Source organism: Piliocolobus tephrosceles, chromosome 7 (genome assembly GCF_002776525.5).
Source record: "Piliocolobus tephrosceles isolate RC106 chromosome 7, ASM277652v3, whole genome shotgun sequence".
Lineage (NCBI taxonomy): Eukaryota > Metazoa > Chordata > Mammalia > Primates > Cercopithecidae > Piliocolobus > Piliocolobus tephrosceles.
In genome coordinates this window covers 137,077,017-137,102,188 of record NC_045440.1, presented here as the reverse complement: position 1 = coordinate 137,102,188, position 25,172 = coordinate 137,077,017, and the positions used below count along the sequence as shown (strand labels likewise).

The window sequence follows — 25,172 nt, the reverse complement described above, 5'->3', positions numbered from 1 at the left end:
TGTTTCTCTCTGACACATGATTGTATCTCAGGAACCCACAAGCCATTAGGTCTCTGACCCTCAATGGATGCCCTTTTCTATGGAGACAGACATCTGGATCAAAAGAAAGATGCTGGCTGGTTGGAGTAAACTATTTGAATAGACAAAACCCTTCATGAGGCCTCTACATGGATTTTGTGGCCCTGGGTGGTTGGAGAGACTTAGGAGTCTTCATGAACTTTTCTCCTTCCCCTCTTTTTGTTGTAGAATTATCTGCAGGAGCCCAGGCCCCAGACTCTGGCTGGGGAATGAGTGTGGTAGAGTAATAGCAGAGGTTGGGGACTCTAGTGTCCGGGAGACACAGGGGTGGGTAGAGTTGCCATGTTGGCAAAGGTGGGCATCCTCAGCTCTTGAGCTTGCCTGAATGCAGGCTGCCTGGAGCCTGACCCAACTTTCGTAATTCGTGGCTACCTTTGTGAGCTGAAAGAATTGTCAGTGATAGCAGCGGTGACCTGTCTGGAGCAGCTGCTGTGGGGATGCCAGCTGCAGCAGGGGAGGTGTAGCTGGGGCTGTGTGCTCCACAGAGCTGGCAGGGGCCAGGAACAGGTGGGAACCCCGCCTTCTAACAAGTTGGTAGGGCAGGAGCCCTGAGCTCCCAGGCACAGCTGCAGCTACCTAGCCACAGCTCTGGACCGAGGCATCCTGCTGCTCTCGGGGGCCCAGGAAGCTCCACTGTCGTGAAGGCTTGTAATTGCCTTCTCCTGCTCCCTGGCATCTCACCACTCCCAGTGCCCACTCTGACTTTTAGAACAAAGTTGAAGCTGAGCCTGAGTGCTGTCGCAACCTAGCTGGGTATGCATGTACACTGGGTGGTGCTGACATGCCAGACCCCTGCCACCTTGGCCCCCTCCAGACTTTGGTCACCGACAGGCACAGGAGGGAAGCCAAGAGGAGACAGAGGGCAGCTCAGTGCGGGCCTGCAGGCATCCCTCAGCACACACAGCCTGGGTGCTCTGGATGCCATGTTGATGGTGGCAGGAGGCAGACAGGCTTCTGAGTGGAAAGGGGCGGGTCCCAGGTGAAACACCACCTTCAACCCAGAGACAGCCTGAAGCCTGGGGGCCAGGCTGCCAGTTCTTGGGGGAGTCCATGGCCTAGAGTAAGAACTTATGGTGCTTTATCCAAGCCCACCCATGGCCGCCCACGGACCAGTCAGCATGCACTTCCACCCTTCTGAGCCCATAAAAACCCTGGACTCAGCCAGACATGCAGGTGTCAGGAATACCAGCTGCAGGAAGGAGCTACCCACTCTGGGTCTCCTTGACCCTTTGGGATGACCTAACTGCAGACAGGAACTACCCACTATGTGTCTCCTCTGCCGAGAGCTAGACATTCATTGGGACGACCTGCCTGTGGAAAGGAGATACCCACTGCAGGTCTCCTGAAAGCTGTTCTGTCACTCAGTGAGACTCCTCTCTGCCTTGCTCACCCTCCAGTTGTCTGCGTGTCTCATTCTTCCTGGACATGGGACAAGAACTCAGGATCCGCCAAATGGTGGGACTGCAAGAGCTGTAACACAAACAGGGCTGAAACACACCCTCCTCCCCCCGTTCACCACATTGCAGGTGACAAGAAGGAGAGAAGAGCTGTGGCCCTTTGGGGAGTCCAGATCTAGGGGCTCCCCAAGCCAGGGCTATGACAACTTCTTTGGGGCTCCACAGTTCCTGGTGTCTCCAAGCTTCCGGGTGCCACCATGTTCCCCTGGAACATTTCTAGATGTGTTACTTAGGACTGTGGCAGCTTTCTTGCTTCTTTATCCACATATGGGTCCAGAAATGGGTACCTGCAGCAGAAGCCGTGTGTGGTACATCTGGTCCAGCTGCAGCCTCACACGGAGCTAGCACCTGTGCCAGTGCCCAGAACTGCCCATCCTGTTGCAGCAACCAGCATGCCTGGCTGTGCACAGTGGCTGGACCCTCTGCTAGCTCACCCAAACACCCCTTGCTGCTCCATGCCTGCCTTGCCCTTACCAGGTGTGTGATCTAGGCTGGTACCATAAGCTAAGCACAACCTACTCGGCCAAGTGGGTAAAATGAGCCCAGCAGGCATGAGCAATACTCAGGTAGAAGGCGCTGCTGGCCACAGAGGTTTCTGGCTGGCAAAGTGACACCCAAGGATCCTGTGACATCAGGATCTGCTCACTGCAAAATGCCGGTCTCACCTGGGGCTGTAGCGTTGCCTGGTTGCTGAGAGCTCTGTCTCTAGGGGACAATGCCTGGCTTTGTGTCCTGGCTCTGCCACTTTCTAGCTGGGAGACCTTGGACAAGTTCTTAACTCCTTTGTGTTTCACATTTTCATCTGAAAAATTGGGGTAATAATAGCTCATTCAGTCTTCATTAAAAACTTAAGAGGCAGGTTTTTAAATTATTGTTCCAGGCTTTGCTTGAGCTGAGAGGGCCAGCCAGAGTCAAGGTACAGGAGCAATTGAGCAGTGAGAGTGTATCAGTCAGTTTTTGCTGTGTAACGAAACCATGAAATGGCATAAGAGCATTCATTTAGATTTCATGGGTCTGTGGGTCACATGTGGTGGTTCTGGCTTAGTCTGTGAGTTGAGTTGGCCCTGACTGGAGGGTCACAGGCTGCCTGAAGTATGTTTTTCTCATAATGGAGGTCAGAAGCTCCCCAAAGGACAGGTACACAAAGCTCTTATGATTATGGTTCTGAACTGGCATCTTGGCACTTCTTCCCACACTCTATTGACTAAAGCATGTCACAACATCCAGAGCGTGAAAAAATACACTCCCACTTCAAGAGACGAGGACCTGGGATAGAGACCCCTAGCCTCATCTCCTGTGGCTCCCTACCCAGCCTTCTGCCAGCCCATATGTACTTGTTTACCAGCAAGAAGTTCAACAGACATTTCTCAATTGGTCATAAATCTGCTACCTAGGGATGGTGCTGACCTCTTGCAGGCCTCCAGGGAGGTCCTGAGAGTCCCATGAGAGTTGACTTTGCTTTGTCACAGAGCAGGACAAGTGGCCATTCCATCTGTAATAAAGACCCTTCTAAATGATCTGCAGGAACTCCTGATGCATCCTTGCAGTGCCCCTTTGAAGTAGCTGCCAGTTTAAGCGTCACCATCTTCACTTTACAGAGGAGGAAATGAAGGCACAGAGAGGTTGAGTTACTTGTCTGAGGGTGTCCAGCAAAGAGTGAGCAGAGCCAGACTGAGGCTCAGGTGGTTTGGCTGTGGAGTCTCTGTACTGCTTCTGGGGGTGGAGAAAGCAACAGCTCCACATCTCTGTCACTTACGCTAGGACAGAGGCATGCATGGGGGTGTGGCAGTGTCTGTGAATCAAGACCTGGACCCTCCAGTCTCCCATGTGCTCTGTGGTGTTTGGGAGACTTAGCAACCCCCCACAAAAGAGTTAGGACCCACTTCCCCTGCTCCCAGAAGCCATGCAGCTCCCCTCTCAGCAGGGTAGAAGGGAGAGGCCCCTTGCTGCTCGCCAGCACCCTGGGGCAGGTGGGAGTGACAGAGCGCAGCCCCATCTGTTTGAAATTAGAAGTGATTGAGCACAGTTGTCCAGAAACTCCGTGGAGTTTAGAAACACAGTGCTGAATGTCTTCCCCCAGCAAGGCTGTCTCTCCTTGAGGGATTTCATCCCTTTCTCTTCCCCCCAGTGCTCATTTTCTCAGCACCTTCTCTGTCCTAGGCTCTGGGGACAGAGACAGTGAGACGAGCCCCTTCCCTTGCCTGGTGAGGGTGTTGGGGGCACACCAGGAGTCCAGAGAAGGATTGTACTCCAGGGAGGATAGTGGTAGCAAAATAACGACAGTACTTAGTGTGTCAATTTAGTGTGTGCTTGTGGAGTGCCACATGCTTAACACTTTGCCCCTTAGGCCAGCGTTATGTTTGCCTTCAGTTTTTGGATGAAAACCAGGCTCTCAGGGTTAACTAGCAAGACCCTGCGGCCACCAGGTGACTCTGCTGGATATGAACGTAGGCTTTTCTGTGCCAGCACCTCAGCACCCTGGACCAGCTGGGGTACAGGGTAAAGTACTCTGAGAGTCAGATCAGAAGGCTTAAGGTCCCACTTACTGTTCTGCCCCACACAGGCTGTGCGGCCTCAGGCAAGTCAGTTGACCTCTCTGAGCCTCAGGCCCTCAGCTATGACTTGGAATTGCAAAACATTTCCAGAGAGGCACACACACTGTGCCTGTGATGGGGCTCTGAAGTAAAGCTGGAAACCTTCTGTGCCTGGGGAGCCTCAGCATCTAGGGGCAGTGTCCTGAGCCCCCATTCCAGGGAAGCCGTTTGCAATTTTTTTTTAAGATTTTTAAAAAATGTTGCTGGGTCTGTGTTTTTCTATCTCCTCTGAACTTTCCTTCTTGCTAGTTTTCTATATTGCTTCCTACTTTTTCTCTGCTTTGGGCATAAGCTTCTAGAAGTAGAATTTTAAATCTTAGATGACTTCCCCTTTCTATATAGCGCTTGGGAGTGCTCACATCAGACTTTTGGGAGGCTTTCCGCCCAGAGTTGGGTTGCTGGAGAAGACTGTAAAGGCACCACCATTTTTAAGGTTTTTGTTTTGTTTGGAAGTTTGGAAGTTTCATTTTAGAATCAGAAAAGTAGCCCGTGACCATTGAAACAAATCCTGAAAACAGAGAAAAGTATAAAGGCCCAAAACAAAAACAGAAAAACCTACAGAAAACGTCTCTCCCAGAAAGTACCTATCTCAGTAGTTCATACTGTTTTCTTTCACGATATTTTGGTTCCTCTAGGTTTACACATACTAAAATCGGAATTATGATTCTGAAATTCTTTTCCGTTTTCATTTCCAATTTAACAGTGTAGTAGATTTTCCTCCATGTTATTTAAAATTCTTCATGAGCATTATTAATGATTGAAAATTTCTGTCCTGTAACAGATATTTTAACATATCATGATTTATCTAATAATATCCTTAATGTAGAGCATGCAGGAGGAGCTCTCTAACATTTTGCTATTAAAAATAACATGATAGGCCAGGGGCAGTAGTTCAGACCTTAATTCCAGGACTTTGGGAGGCCGAGGTGGGTGGATCACGAGGTCAGGAGTTCCAGACAAGCCTGGCCAATGTGGTGAAACCCCGTCTCTAATGAAAATACAAAAATTAGCAGGGCATGGTGACAGGTGCCTGAAATCCCAGCTACTCGGGAGGCTGAGGCAGGAGAATCGCTTGAACCCAAGAGGCGGAGGTTGCAGTGAGCTGAGATCACACCACTGCACTCTAGCATGGGCAACAGAGCAAGACTCTGTCTGAAGAAAAAAAACCACAAAAATTAGCTGGGTGTAGTGGCACACACCTGTAATCCCAGCTACTCAGGAGGATGAGGCAGGAGAATTGCTTGAAACCAGGAGGCGGAGGAGGTTGCAGTGAGCTGAGATTGTGCCACTGCACTCTAGCCTGGGCAACAGAGCAAGACTCCATCTCAAAAAAAAAAAAAACAAAACATAAAAACAAAAATTAGCTGGGTGTGGTGGTGCACACCTGTAATCCCAGCTACTCAGGAGACTGAGGCAAGAGAACTGCCTGAACCTGGGAGGTGGAGGTTGCAGTGAGCTGGGATCGCACCATAGCACTTCAGCCTTGACGACAAAGCGAGAATCTGTCTTAAAAAAAAAAAAAAAAAAACCACAAAAAACATGATAAACATCTTTGGGCACAAAACTGCACATTGAGCTATTTCCTGGAATAGATTCCTAAAAGGGAAATTATGTATGCGGTGGAAGCAGAGAGCACTTTTTGAGGCTTTTGATGCCTCAAGCAAACGTCCTTTTGTTTTAGACTTGGAGGCTGTAGTGGGGTGGGCTGCCAGAGACCCGGCTTCCCTGCCCGGGCTCATGTTTCTGCTGAACAGGGGTCCAAACCCATGAGCTCCCGACTCAGGAAAGTTCCTAGGTGGGCCCATACCCAACATCTTTTCATGGTGACTTGTGAGAAGCTCTAGGAGTCCTGATGATCTAAACTGTTTCACTTGAAAGCGGAACAACTAGGAGCATTTTGAAGGCAGAAGTGTCAAGACGCAGAAACTTCTGTGGTGCCAGAAGAGGGGGCTGCCTCCAGCAAGATGGAATTCATCACGGAATATATACCAAGCAGCATGTGGGCAGGGGCTGTGCATACCACACCCTGCTGCGAGCTGTCCCGGCTCCAGCCCCTCCTCTGCGTTCCTCCCTATCAGCTGACCTCTACCCACTCATTTCTTTGCATAGTCTCTGCCTTCCCTAGAATTTCAGCTCTCTTCGTCTGTTTTGTTCTCTGCTGTAGCCTTAGCCCCCCAAAACATTACCTGGCCCATTACAGCTGCTCAATAAATATGCATGGGCTGAAAGAATGATGAGTGGGGAAGATCGTAAAGACCTGCTCAGAGGTCCCAAAATATGATGCTTGGAAGTAACAATACTTGCCCACATTCCTTTACTGGGTTCTTTTTGTTTATTTTGTTTTGTTTTTGAGACACAGTCTCACTCTTTCACTCAGGCTGGAGTGCAGTGGTGCAATCTCAGCTCATTGCAGCTTCTGCCTCCCAGGTTCAAGCGATTCTCATGCCTCAGCCTCCCTAGTAGCTGAGATTACAGGCAAGTGCCATCATGCCCTGCTAATGTTTTTATTTTTATTTTTTATTTTTTTAGTAGACATGGGGTTTCACTATGTTGGTCAGGTTGGTCTCAAACTCCTGACCTCAAGTGATCCACTCATCTCGGCCTCCCAAAGTGCTGGGATTACAGGCGTGAGCTCCCGAGCCCAGCCTCCTTTACTGAGTTCTTAATGTGTGCCTGGCATGTATCTCTCGGACACCTCCCAGGTAATTCTGTTATGGATAAGGTGACTGCTGTTGTCCCATTTATTTCCTCACTCATGCCAGCTTGACATTATAATAGAGCATTTCCCCCATGCTATTTTAAATTCTTTCTAAACCATAATTTACTTCCTTTAACATACATAAGAACATTCTGGAATTTGCTGAATAGTTTGCACAGCTCTAGTATTTACCCAGGAATGGAATTGCTGGGGCCTAGGGTGTGCCTGTGTGTAAGTTGCCCTTGTACCACCAGGGGCGCCTAGTGTGGCTAATGAGTCCACACTTCACTGGCAGGGCGTGTCTGCACATGGCCCGTCAACACTTGGCATCACAGTGCCTTCTAATTTTTGCCCGGCTAGTAGGTGTCAAGGATGTCTCATTCTATGTGCATTTGCATTTCTGATTGCTAGTGAGGCCCTAGACCTTCATGCCTGCCCTGCCTGCCCTCACCAGGCCCCTCTGTCCACCCTTTCCCTACCCCACCCTGACCTCCATGTCTCTTCTGCTTACCCTTCAGAATTTAACATAGACATTTGCACCTCCAAGAGGCTGTAATCTCAGGCCTCCTCTCTTCCCTCCACGGGCTGCCCTTGTCAATAGCAGGCTGAGGTCATGTTTACAAATTCTCCTCCAGAGCCTTGCACTGCTGGGATCAGAGTCTGCTCCAGCACCTACAGGCTCTGTGGCCTTAACCAAGGGCCTTAATCTCTCTGAGCCTCAGATCCTTACTTGCAAGCTGGGGATTAAAAATAGCACCTCCTGGAAGACTTTTCTTGAGAATTAGGTGGGATAATTTATTCAAAGTGTTTAGCGCATAGTATGGCTGAGCAAATGGTAGCTTTTGGGTTTTAGAGTCCTTGCAGTCCTTCCTTGTCACTATGTTTACCTGACCAGCCTCCAAGCCTAGGGAGGCCTCCTGGGTGGGGCTGTGTTTGCTGCATTTTTGTATTCCCAGCTTCCAGCAGCGCTGAGCAAACCTGAAGTCCTTGGCCAATTGGTATGTCAGTCTCGCTGGAGGAGATTGAAGCATCAAATGAAGGGTTGGTCCAGATGCCCTTTTAAAAGTCTTTTCCAACCCTGAAATTCTCTGATCAGGAAATTGTCAAGGAAAAAGTTCTCCTTGCAGGATCCTTTCTAAGATTTCTAAATGAGGACTTTATTACAAGGGGCAGGTCATTACAGGAGGCTGCAGCTGCGGCAGAGAGCGTCACACGGCTGGTGGCTGATTGGTGCATTTTGGAGGCTGCCATCTTTGTTCTGACTGGGGGATTGGAATCCTGGCAGAGGCAGGGCAGTGGAAGGCAGCCCTGCAGGACCCACCCTCAAGCCGGTCACCTCTCCACTGACTGCCCCAGGGGATGGCAGGCAGCATCTGGTAGCATGTGAATTTCAGACAGGTCGTGGACAGTAGGAACAGAGGTGACTGTTGGAACACTCAGCCCAGGAGTCAGTTTCATATATCCCTAGGGGCCATGTGGGTAACACAAATGGGTTGAAACATCTGGGCAAGACAGTAGAGAGCAGTGGGGTCTGCAGCGAATTGTAAAACTGACTAGGTGCCAGCCGAAGGAGATGGCTGCTGCTCAGCTCTGGGAGATCGTCCTATGGGTAATGTGAGCCCAGGGTTCCTGGATCTTCCCCTCCTTTTTCAAAGGTAGCCAGAACTCTAGATTTTTATGTAAAACTTTCCGATTATTGTTGCGCCTAATTCAAAGTTTCGTTGTGCTCTACAGTGCAGACAGAACGTGCCTGTGGGGCAATTGTTTTCATACCTGATTTAGCCCAATACTTGACAGGCTGGAAAACTGAGGCTCAGCAGTTAAGGACTTTCCAGAAGTCCCTAGGGAGTTAGTGACCATGATGGACACAAAGTACACAAGTCTGGGCCAGGTGCGGTGGCTCACGCCTGTAATCCCAGCACTTGGGGAGGCCAAAGCAGGTAGATCACTTGAGGTCAGGCGTTCAAGACCAGCCTGACCAACATGGTGAAACCCTGTCTTTACTAAAAACACAAAATTAGCCCAGCGGGTTGACACGCATCTGTAGTCCCAGCTACTTGGGAGGCTGAGGCAGGAGAATTGCTTGAACCCAGGAGGCAGAGGTTGCAGTGAACCGAGATTGCACCACTGCACTCCAGCCTGGGCGACAGAGTGAGACTCTGTCTCAAAAAAAATATAAAAAAAAAATAAAAATAAAAAGTGCACAAGTCAGGGTGAGTTATCCACCAGCTTGGTGGGCTCTTCCCCAACACCTTTATTCAAGGCAGAGACTAAAGCTTAGAGGAGTAAAGGGACTTGCTCAAGGTCACATAGCTTAGAACAGCAGAATCCAGAGAAGGACTGGGGCTTGCTGGCCTTCATCCATGGGACTGTCCAGCCACTGTGTTACTGAAAACGTCCCCGTAATGGTTTCAGTAAAGTCCTAACCAGGAACTTGGCACAGGGCAAATTCTAGCCAGCAGGAAAACAGCAGGAAAACAGCTGTCATGCCAGTAGGCAGGAAGCTGCCAAGGTGTTACTTCTGCCCAGGGAAAGTGGTTTGTGTGTTTGCTGAACTAACATGAGGCTGGAGGCAGAGGCTGCAGGCAGAGGCTGCAGTGAGCAGAAATCAACTCTATCTCTTCCTGAAGGGTCCTTCCAGCTGGATGCCTGGAGTCTGATTTACGGACATTCCTCTTACTTACCCTTGACCTGGTGTTCTTAGAGAGTCTGCCTATAAAATCTCATAATCAGTGAGGGATGTTGATTCTTCTTTGTGATTGGGCACATGACTTAGGAAACGAACCTGGGCTTAGAGTTACGAGGGTTGTAAACACTCCCAGCTTGCAGTATCTTAGCTGTGACATTGGGCTGGCCACTTTTATAATTGCTGCCCTGCCAGCCTTACAGAGCTATTGTGAGACTCTGGTTGAATGGATGGATCTCAACTGCCAAAAAAACAGCTAGAGAAATGTAAACTGGTTTTGGCCTTATATTCCTCCTCCTTGAAGGATGACATTTGTGCTGAAACAGGAATGATAGGAGGAAGCCAGAAAATTCAGCAAGTGCAAAGGCCCTGGGGCAGGAATGAGCTTGGAGAGTCAAGAACGGATGGGGATTGTATTAGTCCGTTCTTGTGTTGCTATAGAGGAATGCATGAGGGTGAGTAATTTATAAATAAATGAGGTTTATTTGGCTCACATTTCTGCAGGCTGTACAAAAAGCATGGCACTGGCATCTGCTTTTTGTGAGGACCTCAGGAAGCTTCAAGTTGTGGCAGAAGAAGAAGGGAGCTGGCATGCCCCATGGAGGGAGAGGGGGCAAGAGAGAGGGAAGAGTGCTCATAATAAATATTGATAAAATTATACCTTCTAGGCAGAGCGAGGAGGATCAGTAGACCTACCCGCATTAAAGACATCATAAGGCCCAATGCAATGGCTCATGCCTATAATCCCGGCACTTTGGGAGGCCAAGATGGGTGGATCACCTGAGGTCAGGAGTTCAAGAACAGCCTGGTGGGTTTAGTAGAAACTTCATCTCTAGTAAAAGTACAAAAATTAGCTGGGCATGGTGATGGGTGCCTGTAGTCCCAGCTACTTGGGAGACTGAGGCAGGAGAATCACTTAAACCTGGGAGGCTGGAGGCAGAGGTTGCAGTGAGCCGAGATCGCACCACTGCACTGCACTGCACTCCAGCCTGGGTGACAGAGCAAGTCACCATCCCCCATCCCACCCCCCAAAAAAGACATAATAAAATCTAACATAATATTTATATAAATAGAGGGCATTTGGTAATTATGATTTATCATAATCTAATGGGTTGAAATGATTTGTTTTGGTTTAACTAATTACCAATTCAATTTGTTCTAACCTCTTTTGGACTCACTCATAGGCTAGGCCTAGGATGAAAATAATAATTAGTATAAGAGCTGCGCTAATTATTAATTTTAGGTTGCTTGTCTGAAAAACTCATGGTAAGGGTAATAGTAGGAAGATTTCAAAGAGGAGAAATGTCATGGCTACTAGAGAAAACTTTATGAAAAAGGGGACGTGGCCAGAGCCTATTGGGTCAAAACTACATTCGTAGGGACTCTTTTTAACAATGATAACCCTTGAGATCTAGTAGAGTGAAAACTCACTCATTACCCTAAGGACAGTGCCAAGCCATTCATGAGGATTTGCTCCCCATGACCCAGATGCCTCCCACAGGGCCCCACCTCCAACACTGGGGATCACATTTTAAGGTGAGATTTGGAGGGGACAAATATCCAGATTATATCAGGAGCTGACACAACTGAAACAGTGTAAGGGAGACAGCAGGAGGACAAAGCAGAGGGGAGGCCGAAGTCCTGCCAGGAGCAGGGTATGGAACCAGGAGGCCTGGCTGCCTGGCGTGGCATGGGAGTGAGCTCTCCTGCAAGATGGCAATGAGGACCTCATCCTCAGAGGCAGGCCTTTCCACTAAGGCCAGGACCATGATGGGACAGCAGAGCGGTCCAGAAAATGAAGAAGCTGGCAGAGGGTGGGCGAGTTGGATCACCCCAAAGACATCATCAAGAAGGCAGGGGCAGGTCATCTGGGCTGTGAAATATGAGTAGGGTTTGTCTGGGCAGCGAGAGGGAGATGGACTTTCCAGAGGGCTTGGCATCTATCTGCCAGGGGAGTGGGGGCGGGGGGACGGCACATGGAATTGTGTGGTGTTGCTTCCCTCCTGCTTTGGAAGCTGTGAGTGCCCCACAGGATTGAATTGAAGGGCTAGAACCCTGGATGGGAAAAACCAGGAACCCAGGAGATCTCAAGGGTCTTAGCAGGCAGACCCATGTGATGTCTGGACCCTGACCCTCCCCACCTAGTGCCCCAGGGTTGCAGAACACCCCCTTCCTTGTAGCCTTGCTCATTTGCTCAGAAGTCAAGGCCCAGGATGGAATCTCATTGCCTGAGAACGCAGGAGTACGAGGAGCTTCTAGGGAGCCCTTGCTTCTGTTGTGGGAGGGCAGCCTGTGCATTTACCATCCCACAAGGAGAGCAGGTGGAGGAGAGGTGCTCCCCAGGAAAGGACTGACGGCGGTGAGATGGGAGCACAGGATCCTTTGGGAGCAGGGCAGCCCCAGCCCACCCTCACCCTCTTGATTCCTGCCTATTCCATTCTCTTCCACGGCATGGAAGGAGTTCCCACCCCAGGCTCCCTGCTGGAGATATGACGGGGAGCAAATAGCTGTGACACTGGTCCACTCTGAGCTCCTGCAGTGGTCCTAAAGCCAAAATGAATAGTGCCCACTGCCTGTGGCCAGGGAGCATGCTGCACTGGCTGGGAAATGGTCCTATGAAGAATGAACTACGGGTGGGTCGTTGGTGTTAATCTTAGATCCCCATGAGTAAGAAAGGACATAACTTTGTTGTTTGCGTCACTTTGATTATTAGTGACGTAGAAATACTTTTTGTAGGCTATTGGTCATGTGCATTTCTTCAGTATTGATTTGCCTTTTATCTACTATTTTTAAAAATTTGTGTTGTGTGCATTTGTGATGATCGTTTTGCAAGAGCTCTTTGCATTTATTATGGATATTAGCCAGGTGTCCGACATGGGCTGAAAAGACGCTTGGTTTGCCATTTATTTTGCACTGTCATTCAGGGCATTTAGTCTGTTAGCACAGGAATCAAAATTTTTTTCTTTTTTCTTTTTTTTTTTTCTGAGATGTAGTCTTGCTCTGTTACCCAGGCTGGAGTGCAGTGGTGTGATCTCAGCTCACTACAACCTCCACCTCCTGGGTTCAAGCAATTCTTCTGCCTCAGCCCCCCGAGTAGCTGGGATTATAGGTGCGAGCCACCATGCCTGGCTATTTTTATTTTTGTACTTTTAGTAGAGACAGGGTTTCGCCATGTTAGCCAGGCAGGTCTTGAACTCCTGACCTCGTGATCCACCCGCCTCAGCCTCCCAAAGTACTGGGATTACAGGTGTGAGCCATCACGCCCAGCCAAAACCTTTTTCTAGAAAGAATCAGATAATAAATATTTTAGGCTTTGAGAGCCATGCCATCTCACTTCCATCTGTTTGACTGTACCATTGGAGCATGAAAGCAGCCGTGAATACCGTGTACACAGACGTTCACATTTCTTATGCGTTCAGTCTTTTCTTCTATATAAATATGGGAGGCTTTCCCTACTCCAAAATTAAATGAAAGAAAAACAAAAAACTAGAGAAGAGGAAAAGTCCTCAAAAGTGGTGTAAGTATAATAAGCAGTGAGAGTGCTGACAGAAGATGCACTAGCATCGCCTTGGATCTCGGTAGGTCTTTAGTCTCCAGGAGGAGGCGAGAGTGAGCACTGCTGCAGGCAGGGGCAAAGTCACGAGGGAAAGCCGAGGCATCCGGGCCTAGGGGAGCTCTTCAGCAGGGCCGGGGTGGGGGTGGCACTCCAGAGGGGCGTCCCCTCATCCTGTGCCTCTCCTCTGATCCTTATTTTCTCTGCTGACCTTGATGACTGTGTTCTCAGAGGACAGTGGGCTCAATTGTGTCTTGAGAGACGTGTTCTGCCAACCACCTGGTCTTTGTCAGTCCCAGTGAGACCCCAAGTGAAACCCCTCAGCTTCCTTCTGTGGAAACCATCAGGCCCCTTCCTCCCCTCTAATCTGGGCCCTCCCAGGGACTGGATTGTCAGGTCTGATCTTAAGGAATCACATGTGAATTTTACACTTAGCTCCTCTACCCTTTTCTTTTAATGCTGTTTCGCAGATGTTCTGAAACCCAGTGCTGTATTTAAGATATAACTTTCCTATCCTATAACTTTGAATGATAAACTAAAAAACCCAGCTGGTTTTGCAAAGGGTTTTCTGAGTGTGAGAGAGTCGGATGGGTGTTCTCCCCTTCTCCTCCCAACCCTCAGCTTGGTTGCTCTCATGACATACTGGAGAAGCAGGCTTGGGCCTGGACCAACCCTGTGCAGACTCACAGACTCACAGCTGGCCATGGGACCTGGGACAGGCCCTTCACCTTTCAGTGGCCTCCGAGATGATGGTATGTGTGATGCTTAACTTAATATTGAATGTCAACTCATTTGACTGAATGATAAAAAGTATTGTTCCTGGGTGTGTCTTTGAGAGTGTTCCCAAAGGAGATTAACCTTTGAGTCAGTGGACTGGGAGAGGCAGAACCATCCTCAATCTGAATGGGCACCATCCAATCAGCTGCCAGCGTGGCCAGGATAAAAGCAGGCAGAGGAACATGGAAGGACTAGACTGGTAGATTGGCTGAGTCTTCCGGCCCCCATCTTTCTCCTGTGCCGGATGCTTCCTGTCCTCGAACATCGGACTCTGAGTTCTTCAGCTTTTGGACTGTTGGACTTACACCAGTGGTTTGCCAGGGACTCTTGGGCCTTTGGCCACAGACTGAAGGCTGTGCTGTCGGCTTCCGTCCTTTTGAGGTTTGGGGTCTCATACTGATCCGCCACTAGTTTCCTTGCTTTTCAACTTGCAGACGGCCTATTGTGGGACTTTACCTTGTGATGGTGAGTCAATTCTTCTTAACGTTTGTTTTTGTTTCTGTTTTGAGACAGCGTCCCACTCTGTTGCCAGGCTGGAGTGCAGTGGTACATTCTCAGCTCACTGCAACCTCTGCCTCCCAGGTTCAGGCAATCCTCCTGCCTCAGCCTCCCAAGTAGCTGGGATTACAGGCACCCGCCACCACACTCGGCTAATGTTTTGTATTTTTAGTAGAAACGGGGTTTCACCATGTTGGCCAGAATGGTCTCAATCTCTTGACCTCATGATCCATCCACCTTGGCCTCCCAAAGTCCTGGGATTACAGGTATGAGCCATTGTGCCTGGTCTTCTCCTTAATAAACTCCCTTTATATATACATCTATCCTATTAGTCCTGTCCCTCTAGAGAACCCTGACTAATAGTATGTGACTGGAAACGTCTCTAGTGAAGGTGCAGTGAGACAACTTAGGTAGTATGTATTGGCGTGACACGTTGGCATCACTCCAGAGCCTGGTGACCTAGGTTTGGGTGACTGACTTTGCTGCCTACTAGCTGTGTAACCTGGAACAAGCGACTTCACCTCTTTGTGCTTGTGTAAATATGGGGGGATGATAAGGCATCTAATAATAGATTGTTTGAAAGATTGAATGGCTTAATCCACATCAAGTATCTGAAACAGTGTACATCTACGTAGTTGGGAAATGTTAGCTATTGTAGGCCAAGTGCCAGTCACATAGCAGGTGTTCAATAAATACAACCACCTTTCTGTTATTAGATGTGCTGGAACAATTCCATTACACTAACTTTTGCTACTTTTGTAAGAACTGCAGATTTAATGCCTATCTACCTCCCCGTAAGCACTGTTAATTAAAACCCCCAAGCCCAGATAACCTTGCTTTTCTGTCCTTAGCAAGCTTTGGCTTGATAAGAATTTTCAAAATGTGTTTGTTGATCTTTTAAAACCCCTGAGATGAGTATTTACTGCCAAAATGTGCAAGTGTATCGCAAGGATTTAATTCAGGCGCTAGATAATAATGCTGGAGATTTAAAGAAGGAAAATGGCGACGTTTTCATGTCTTTGCCCTCTGTCTGTTATGGCTATGAGCACTTCCGTTTATCATTTAAAATCCTATTTGAAAAGGTCACTGGTTATTTGCGTGAATCATACAGTGTGAGGACTTAGGAAAAAAGAGCTGAAGATTGGCCCTCGCAGTCGCCTGCTTAATTCCCTGTTCTTCCCCCATGATGGAGTTTGCTCTGAGTCTCTGCTGTTCTCAGCTTGTGGTGGCCACCACGGGGTACAGGAGGATCTCTGGGTCGAGGCATGTGAGACTGTCAGTAATGATGAGAAGACCAGACACTGCCCAGACTGCAAGTCTACTTGAAATTAGGCTGGTACAACTGAGGAACGGTGCTTTAAATTTTATTCCCTTTTAATTAATTAGCTAATTATTTTAATTAATTAGCTAATTTAATTAGTGGCACTAATTAGTTAATTAGTGCAACTAAAGAACTGTATTTTAAACTGAAATTTTCAATCCACTCTCATTTTTACTTGCATTCCCATTTTACAGAGGAGAAGTCTGAGGGTCCAAGTGCTTCAGCACTGGTTTAGAATTGCCCGGCGTGTACATAGTGGACCTGCTCTCTTCAGATAGGTGCAGACTATCTCTGAAAGCTCTCTCTGCCTCAGTTCCTCTCTAACGATGTTCAGCAGGTATTTTCCGAGCCTCCTGTAGCCTGTGTTTCGCATGATGTGAGGTGAAGGGGCAATGGCATATTTATTGGCCTCGTATCTGATAGTTGCCTGCACATTGTGCCCAGAGAAGCACTTTGGGAAGTGGAGCTGGTGTTCAAAAGGCCACTAATTGGCTTATTCACGAGGATTCATCTTCAGGTGTTGAAATCTCTTTTTTGAAAGACCTAACCTGGGAAGTCCACTGAAAACAGGTGTGTGATGCAGTTTCTCAGAGACAGGGGGAAACCAGGGGAAGTTTCCAGAGAGAAGTTTGAAGAGCCATTCTCCATTGCTTTTTTTTTTTTTTTTTTTTTTTTTTTTTTTTGGGGTTTCACTCTTGCTGCCCAGGCTGGAGTGCAATGGCGTGATCTTGGCTCAGTGCAACCTCTGCCTTCTGGGTTCAAGCGATTCTCCTGCCTCAGCCACCCGAGTAGCTGGGATTACAGGCATGTGCCACCAGGCCCAGCTAATTTTTTTTATTTTTAGTAGAGATGGAGTTTTACCCTGTTGCTCAGGCTGGTCTCGAACTCCAGACCTCAGTTGATCCACCAGCCTTGGCCTCCCAAAGGACTGGGATTACAGGCGTGAGCCACGGCGCCTGACCCTCCTTCACTAATTTGCTGGGTTACAGTCACTGCCCTCCAGAGGGACATGATCCGCCCTGCTTCCCTCACTGACCTCGTCCTGTAAAATTATCGCTTTTACTCCCCACACTGGCTGATCTCCTTTCCACCCTGTGATCTCCCACTGGCATGGCCCTCCACCTGAGCTCCACTCTCCTCACCTGGTGTTTGCAAGCGGCTCACTCAGGAGCTCAGTCTCACGGTCCCCCGGTGCCCCACGCCCTGTCATTTGCGGGGGTGTCCTGTGATCCTCACAGGGGCCTTGTGAAGTCAGTCCTGTTCTCATTTTACAGACGAACCTTAGAGAGGCTCCATAGCTAACTCAGAGTCTCAAAGCAAGTGAAACGCAAGGGTAGAATCCACTTCTGTCTGGCCCTAGACCCTGTGCCTCAACTGCACAACCAGTATTCTCTGATAGAACTTTCCCAGTGATGGAAATGTTCAGTATCTGTACTGTCCAGTTCAGTAGCCTCTCACTGCATGAGGCTACTAGGCACTTGAAATTTGGCTGGTGCCACTGAGGGACTGTGCTTTAAATTTCATTCAATTTCAGTTAATTAGCTAATTATTTTAATGTATTAGCTAATTTAGTTAGGAACACTAATTAGTTAATTAATGAGTGCATCTGAGGAACTGCATTTTAAACTTAAAATTTAATTTTAATTGGAAATAACCACATGAGGCTAGTAACTGTAAAGAACCGTGACAAGCCTCAGATGTCTCCCTATTTGCAAGCTGACAAATTAACCTGCCGACAGATGCTGGCAGAAGACATGAGCTTCCTGGATCAGAGGCGAGGGACTTCATTACTCAGCACAGCAGGCAGCCGGCTTGAGTTTCATACTTATGTCATTTCTGCTTGCCGCCAAGTCCCATGGGGTTTTGTGCAAAAGCATTTACCATTATCTATACCGTTTTGTATGATGCACAAGCTTTCAGAGAGAGGGACTATATATTTCACTCCTCATTGTATCTCCAGTATCCCAAAGAGAGCCTGGAACATTCTAGGGACCTAACAAGTCTCTTCTAAATGACCAGTGACTCTGATTCCTCACAAAAGCCAAGAGTCTGGACCCAGTGGTTGTTGAGGATCCTCCTGGCTCTTGAAGAAGGTCTCTGAATTTGAGCGAGTGCCCTGCTTCTGAGGTTGTCTCTTCCTCACAGTCGCTGTGGAGATCAGCCTCAAACGGCTCTCAGTTTCCTCCCTGCAGAGCCTGAGTCTGGGACTCCGTGCACGTAGGTTGCAGAGGAAGTGTTCCAGGGAAAGGGTGGGGGACACAGGGCTATGCAGGGGAGCTGCTGAGCAGGGATGTACTCCCAGCTAGATCCCTTGGCCAATCCCAGAGCACAAACTGCACCATGAGACTGTCCCACAAACCTAAAAGTTTGGCCTGGACCCAGGGACATTTGGGAGCCTCAGAAGATTATAGGCAGCAGGAAGGAAAGACAGCAATCCGAGAATTCCACATAAGAAAACGTGTTCTGGACTCTGGAGTCCAGGTCATTTGGTGTTTGACTCAGACTCTAGATGGCAGTAGGGAAGAGAAATGAGCGTGCTTCCATGCTGTTGGGGAAAGGTGCATTTTTTTTCAACTCTAGTACTTACCATCGGCGGGGGAAACCAAAGGAAAAGGCAAAGGAGGCCAACCTTGTATAACCCCACGTCCCTCCGTCATTGTCTGTGGGCTGCCTCGGGTGTGGGGGGTGAGAGGGTGGGCACCTCCCAGGGGAGGCAGTTCTCTGGATCAAGGGACAGCTGCAAGCTGTCAGCAACCAATAGTCACAGCAGCTGAGGGGTGGTGGCCCAGCCAGAAGAGGCCCCTGGGCAGAGTGCCAGCAGCATCTACCCTGCAGGGACCCAGCACCTTCCAGGTAGCCTGACCCCAGCTAAGGAAATGAAAACCTGAAACCTGCCTTTCCAGGTGAAGTGTCTCCGAGGGTCACTGGGCGTAATTTGCTACCTAAGGAAAGTCCAGCGGTTCTTGATTACCATCCCCTGCCCTCCACGCTGCTCGGGTTTCCTGCTCGTCCTCTGGGCTGACCTGGAGAAGAAAGACACAATAAGTCTTCTTTTCTTCATGTCCCTACAATGTGCCAGGAACTCTTCAAGAAACTTGGCCTATATTATCTCATCCAACTTTCCCAGCAACCCCGAGAAATGGGCCTTGTAATGCCCGTGCCTGCAAGGTGGAAGCCGTGGCTGGCCGAGGTGAAATCCCTTCCCGGCACCGCACAGCTAGGAATGGCAGTGCCAGGACTCAAAGCCAACCCTCCTGGGCCAAAGCCTGTGCTCTTCCCCACCATCTCCGTGGACGTGGGTCGGGGAGAGGACGCATCAGGAGACTGTGCCTTCCTGTTCTTTCTCTTCCTCCAGGCAGCCCCAGCAAGCACTGCAGGAATTCAGGGAGCAAAGAGGGGAGTCAAGGAACCCTATCCTATGGTTTCCTCTACTGGTGAGTAGTGGAGTTGAGACTGTGCATCTTTCCCCAACAGCATGGAAGCTCACTCATTTGTCTTCCCTGCTGTCACCTGGCATCTGATTCAAACACCAAATTACCTGGACTCCAGAGTCTAGAACACGTTTCTTATGTGGAATTCTTTGTCTTTCCTTCCCGCTGCCTATAATCTTCTGAGACTCCCAAATGTCTCTGGCTCAAGGCCCAACTTGTAGGCCTGGGTTTTGAGATCCCTCTGCAGTTTGCCAAGTTTCTTTATTTTTTATTTATGTATTTATTTCTTGTAATTTTTTTTTTTAGTAGAGACAGGGTTTCACCATGTTAGCCAGGATGGTCTCCATCCTCTGATCTTGTGACCCACCCACCTCGGACTCCCAAAGTGTTGGGATTAAGGCATGAGCCACTGTACCCGGCCCAGGTTTCTTTTCTTTTCTTTTTTTTTTTTTTTTTTTTTTGAGACAAAGTCTCACTCTTGTCCCCCAAGCTGGAGTGCAATGGCACAATCTTGGCTCACTGCAACCTTCGCCTCCCAGGTTCGAGCAATTCTCCTGCCTCAGCCTCCCGAGTAGCTGGGATTACAGATGCATACCACCACGCCCAGCTAATTTTTGTATTTTAAGTAGAGACGGGGGTTTCACCGTGTTGGCCAGGCTGGTCTCGAACTCCTGACCTCAAGTGATCTACCCACCTCGACCTCCCAAAGTGTTGGGATTACAGACGTGAGCCACCGTGCCCAGCCGCAGTTTGCCAAGTTTCTTCCAACCAATCCTATCTTTCGAGGTTGCCCATCACCGTCTCCCACTGTAATACAAAGCAGATCTGCCATTTATTTGCTCGATACCTAAAAATATTTGTTCTTATTTAGGGAGCCCATGCCACATGCCCAAGATGGGCAGATCACTTTGTATGTGTTGTCTTGTGTGAGCCTCACGAGGACCCCATCAGGTCAGTCCTGTTGTTCTCATCTTACAGATGAAAAATTGGAACTCAGTGAGGTACAATAACCTATTCAAAGTCTCAAAGCCAGTGAGGAATAGAACAAGGATTAATGCAAGTCAGTCTGGCCCAGACCCTGTGCTCTCTACTTCTCGGTCAGCGCTCTCCAATAGAACTTTCCCTGTGATGGAAATGCTCTATGTTGATACTGCCCAGGTCAGTAGTTGCTAGCCACATGAGGCTGTTAAGCACTTAAAATTTAGCTGGTGCAACTGAAGAACTGTTCTTTAAATTATATTCAATTTTAATTAATTCAGTTAATTTAATTAGTGGCATTAATTAGTTAATTAATGAGTGCAACTGAGGACTTGTATTTTAAATTTAAAATATAAGTTTCATTAGAAATAGCGGGTGAGCGCAGTGGCTCACACCTGTAATTCCAGCACTTTGGGAGGCTGAGGTGGGCGAGCTGCGAGGTCAGGAGTTCAAGGCTAGCCTGGCCAACATGGCGAAACTCTGTCTCCACTAAAATTACAAAACTTAGCCAGGCATGGTGGCACACGCCTGTAATCCCAGCTACTCAGGAGACTGAGGCAGGAGAATCGCTTGAACCCAGGAGTTGGAGATTGCAGTGAGCCAAGATTGCACCACTGCACTCCACCCTGGGCGACAAGAGTGAAACTCCATCTCAAAAAAAAAAAAAAAAAAAGAAATAGCCACGTGAGGCTAGTAGACATAAAGAACTGTGACAGACCTGAGATGTCACCCTATTTGCAAGCCAACAGATTAGCTTGCTGGCAGATGCTGACAAAAGATAGCAGTTTCCTGGATTAGAGTCAAAAGACTTTACTCCAGCACAGCAGGCAGCCTAAGTTTCACGTTTGCATCATTTCTACTTGTACCCCAAGTCTCATGGGCTTGCTTCATAGATGAGGAACCTCAATCTTTTACTATAATGGTCTGCAAGTGAACCTACTCAACTTTTCTCTTGGAGGGAGGCATTATCTTTATGATTCTGGAGAGTGAGCACACCTGAGCCCTGCTCTGGAAGGAGACACTGTCTCTATGTTCCATGCTCTGTGCCTCCTTAAAAATGTAGTTCAGAAAAGAAGCCTCCCTGTGCTTCTGCTTGCAAGACGCACGGAAGTGCAAGAGACCCATGAAGAATTGTCTGTCAACCATGGATGCTGCATTGGATACTGCAACTCCCAATTGTCTGCAGTGCCTGTTCTGGGATGTTTCACATGTATTACATCATTGACCACCCCCAGATGTCTGCAGAGTTAGCCTGTCTTTTCTGTTTAGCAGGTGAAGAAATTGAGGCTCACTCCCACCCAGCTTCCTGAACTTTGAGATTGTGGATTCTCCTACCCAATACCAACTCTTTCTACTTCGCCCTTGTTCCCCCAAAAAACAGAAACCTGGAATGTTTGTCCTCCTCACTCCTTTTCAAAACTTTACCCTCCAAAACCGGAATTCCTTTTCTCTTCTGCCTTGTCATCTTCTTCCGATTTTCCAGAAGAGTTGCCAGTCTGACCTCCTCCCCGAAGCCTTCCCTGCGTAGCCCAACCTATGCTGAACTCGCCTGTCTCTTCTCGATCATAGAGGGTCCTATCTCATACCCTTCACTGACAGCTCTTGAGGGCAGAGCCTGTACCTCCCCATGGCCACTCTTCCCCAACATGGCCTATCTCAGGAGTTGGGGGAAAAACAAACCAACAAATAAGAACTCAAAAAACTAAACCAGAAACAAGCAGCTATTATTTTATGTCTGGGATTCACTTCCCACTTCACTACCCACTTTCAATTCCAGGCTCCAGGGAGTGGGTGAATGGGCTTGATTCTTTCCCAGAAAGGGGAGATGTTTTGAAATGACTCAAAGAAAAGCTGATTGGATTGAATTGAGTTTTGGTAAATCCACCCACAAGAGTAGAGAAACTTGACATTTGCCTTCCGAGCCAGCAAGAGGGAGGAATCTCATTTCCTTCTAACTGAGCAGGAGGCGATGGAATGATGCCTGAGCAGGTCTCCGGAGACTGGGTTCTAGTCCAAGTTCTGAGGCTGGCTGGCTACATGACCTTGGGGAAGACACTCCCCTTTTCCAGGTCTTAGTTTCTCATCTGTGATGCAGGACTGGAGGAGGGGAGAGGAGTCAGACTCTCCAGCTGCCCTCCCACCCTACCTTCCATTCTGGGCTTCAGTGGCCCTCCGGGCCAGGAGAGCCCAGCCTTCACTTCACAGGAACTCAGTGAAGTTCTGCTCCTCCCAGCCTACTTCCTGCCACCTCCCTGAGGAGGACCAGCCTTCCCTCCTCTCCATGTACATACAGTGTAGACGTTGCACACTGCCTGGCTGAGGGAGCACCTACTGTAAGGCTGTGCTGAAATAGCAGCATTTGATTCTAATCCAAACTCCTCTATCTTCAGCCCTGATACATTACCTCATCATAAACATAATTCACAGTGCCGCCATCGCTGCCTTGAAAGGTGGGCATGTTTTTCTCTGCACTCTCATTCAGTTATTTTTAGGAAATGCCATGTAGTTCCCATACACTTGACATCCACCTGCTTTCACTACATCTGGAGAGATTCAGGAAATCAGAAAGTCCTTGTTAAGGATAAGGCCTAGGGTGGAGCTGCGATGTACTTTCCATTTATAAAACCCAGGCAGAAGAGTCCGTGCAGGTTACAGACACAGATAAAGAAAAACAATTGATCGAAGAACAATTGGCCCAGCTAGGGTGGAGGTTCTCCAGGCAACCAGGGAGTGGGGGGCTGGACGGAGGGAGGAAGGAAAGGAGGGAGGGAGGGTCTTCAAGGAGGGGTGTCAGGGATGGGGCGGAGAGGGAGCAGACAGTGGATCCTAATCATTACAGGCACTGTGCTGAGAACTCTTATCACCTCTCACTGAATCCCTACAGCAGCCCCAGGACGTGGGTATGCTCATTATCCCTGTTTTGCAGATGAGAAAACTGAAGTTCAGAGATGAAATGGCTTATCCATGGCCACTGAGCTGCAAAATGGCAGAGCCTGAGTGGGAGTCGGAGCTCCTGACCGTCTACTCAGTTCTTACAAATCAAACGTTTGTTGGGGGGGAGGTAGCATGCTTGCAAAAGGAACTCTGTGTTTGTCAGCTTTGCTGCATAACAAAATCTTCCAAGCTCAGTGACTTGCAACAGATGTTTATTTCTTGTTCGTTACAAGTGAAAATGCTGTGGGTAACCTGCAGGTCAGCTGTGGCTCAGCAAAGCTCTGTGAATTTTCCCAGTTTAAGGTCCAGGGTGAAGGTAGTCACTAACCAGGACATGCTGTCCTCTAACCAGAACTGAAAGAACTACATAGTCAAATTTCAGCTTTCTGCTCAGAGATGGCACATGTCAGAACTGCACACACTCTGTCGACCAAAGCAAGTGACGTGGCCAAGCCCAACGTCAGTGGAGCAGGGAGGGATATTGTCTGTCCTCCCACAGTGAGAGGTGGAGGGTGCTAGAAGGGGAATAAATAGTTGCATAATACAGTTGGCTGGGCTGCACTGGGCTCTGCAGACAGATGCCTGGGTCTGACTCCTATCTCTGTCACTTAATAGTTGTGGTCATATGGCCTTCAGCAAAGTGCTTGACCACACTGTGCCTCAGCTTTTTCATCCGCAAAATGGGGATGATAATTATAGTCCTGCATTAATTTGCTAGAGCTACCATAACAAAATATCACAAACTCTGTGGCTTAAACGACAGAAATTTATTTTCTCACAGATCTGGAAGCTGGAAGCCCAAGATCAAGGTGTCTTCAGGGTTGGTTTCTAATGATGGCTCTCTTTCTGGCTTGCAAATGGCAGCCTTCTAATTTGTCCTCACATGACTTTCTTCTGTGCATATGGTGAGAGTGCTTTCTGGCACCTCTTTTTTTTTTTTTTTTTAATAGGAACATCAGTTCTAGCAGATTGTGGCCCCACCATTATGATCTCATTTAACCTTATTACCTTCCTAAAGGTCTTATCTCCAAATATAGTCATCTTGAGGGTTAAGGCATCAACATATGAATTTGGTGGGGGTGTGGGGGACAGTTCAGTCCATAGCAAGGGCCAATTCTGCAGGGCTGTTGTGATGATTTAAATGGGTTAGGATAGTGTCTGGCCTACAGGCAAGCACTGAATAAGAGCTAGGCTGCTCTTAGTGCCCTGGTGGTAGCAGGCCCCACAGTATCATGATTGGACATTCCCTGCAATGGTAATGCCTCATTTGCTTTCTTTGTCCTTTGCAACCTCTCCCAATTCCTGGCATAAATGAGGTGACCAGGAAATGGATGCTTGTGTCCCCCAGTGAATCCTGAGGCAGTTGACAGAAGGCACGCAGGGTTTGAGGTGCCCTGGGCTGCACTCGCTGCTGTGTTGCTGAACTGCTTGGTGACTTTGGCCAAGCCACCGTCTTCTGCCAGCCAGGATGCATCTCATTAAGACAAAGCTTGTTTTGTCCACGAAATCTCAGCAGATTTCATTTCCCCATGGCCTTTTGTGGCTATTCCTAAGTATTGGGTAGTGCTCAGAGCCAAAGTCCTAGAGATTGGTTTTGTTGTTGTTGTTGTTGTTGTTTGTTTTTGTTTTTGTTTTTGTTTTTCTTGAGAGGGAGTTTCACTCTTACGACCCAGGTTGGAGCACAGTGGCGCAATCTTGGCTCTCTGCAACCTCCGCCTCCCTGCAACCTCTGCTTCCCAGGTTCAAGCGATTCTCCTGCCTCAGCCTCCCAAGTAGCTGGGATTACAGGCGCCTGCCACCACACCTAGCTCATTTTTGTATTTTTAGTTGAGACAGGGTTTCACCATGTTGGGCAAGCTGGTCTTTGAACTCCTGACCTCAAGTGATCCGCCCACCTTGACCTTCCAAAGTGCTGGGATCACAGGCTGAGCCACTGCACCTGGCCAGAGAGATTGTTTCTTTTACAGAAATGTTCTTATAGATTCCAAATTGACAGTAATTCTCCAAACCCCCTCCCACAGCTACTGCTCCCCACCTTAAGATAGCACCTAATGACCCTGCCAGATAGGGCCAGGCTGGACAGGCATAGGAGAACTTACTCTCGCTGGCTGTGTCTGGGGCAGTTTCTGGGTTATGCCTAAGTGCACACACTTCCTTGGGGATGGGG

At 48.5% G+C, this 25,172-nt stretch overlaps 1 protein-coding gene across 6 annotated transcripts in view; it reads left to right on the top strand.

Moving 5' to 3' along the window:
- ST3GAL1 (ST3 beta-galactoside alpha-2,3-sialyltransferase 1) overlaps positions 1-25,172 on the top strand; it is a 120,119-nt gene that overhangs the window by 44,982 nt on the left and 49,965 nt on the right. For 3 of the 6 annotated variants that reach the window (XM_023223562.3, XM_023223572.3, XM_023223587.3), the window contains exon 3: positions 19,018-19,096. The exons of the other annotated variants lie outside the window; for them this stretch is intronic. The gene's annotated coding sequence lies outside the window, so the exon portion shown is untranslated. The remainder of the gene's footprint in view (positions 1-19,017; positions 19,097-25,172) is intronic. 6 annotated transcript variants of the gene reach the window in all.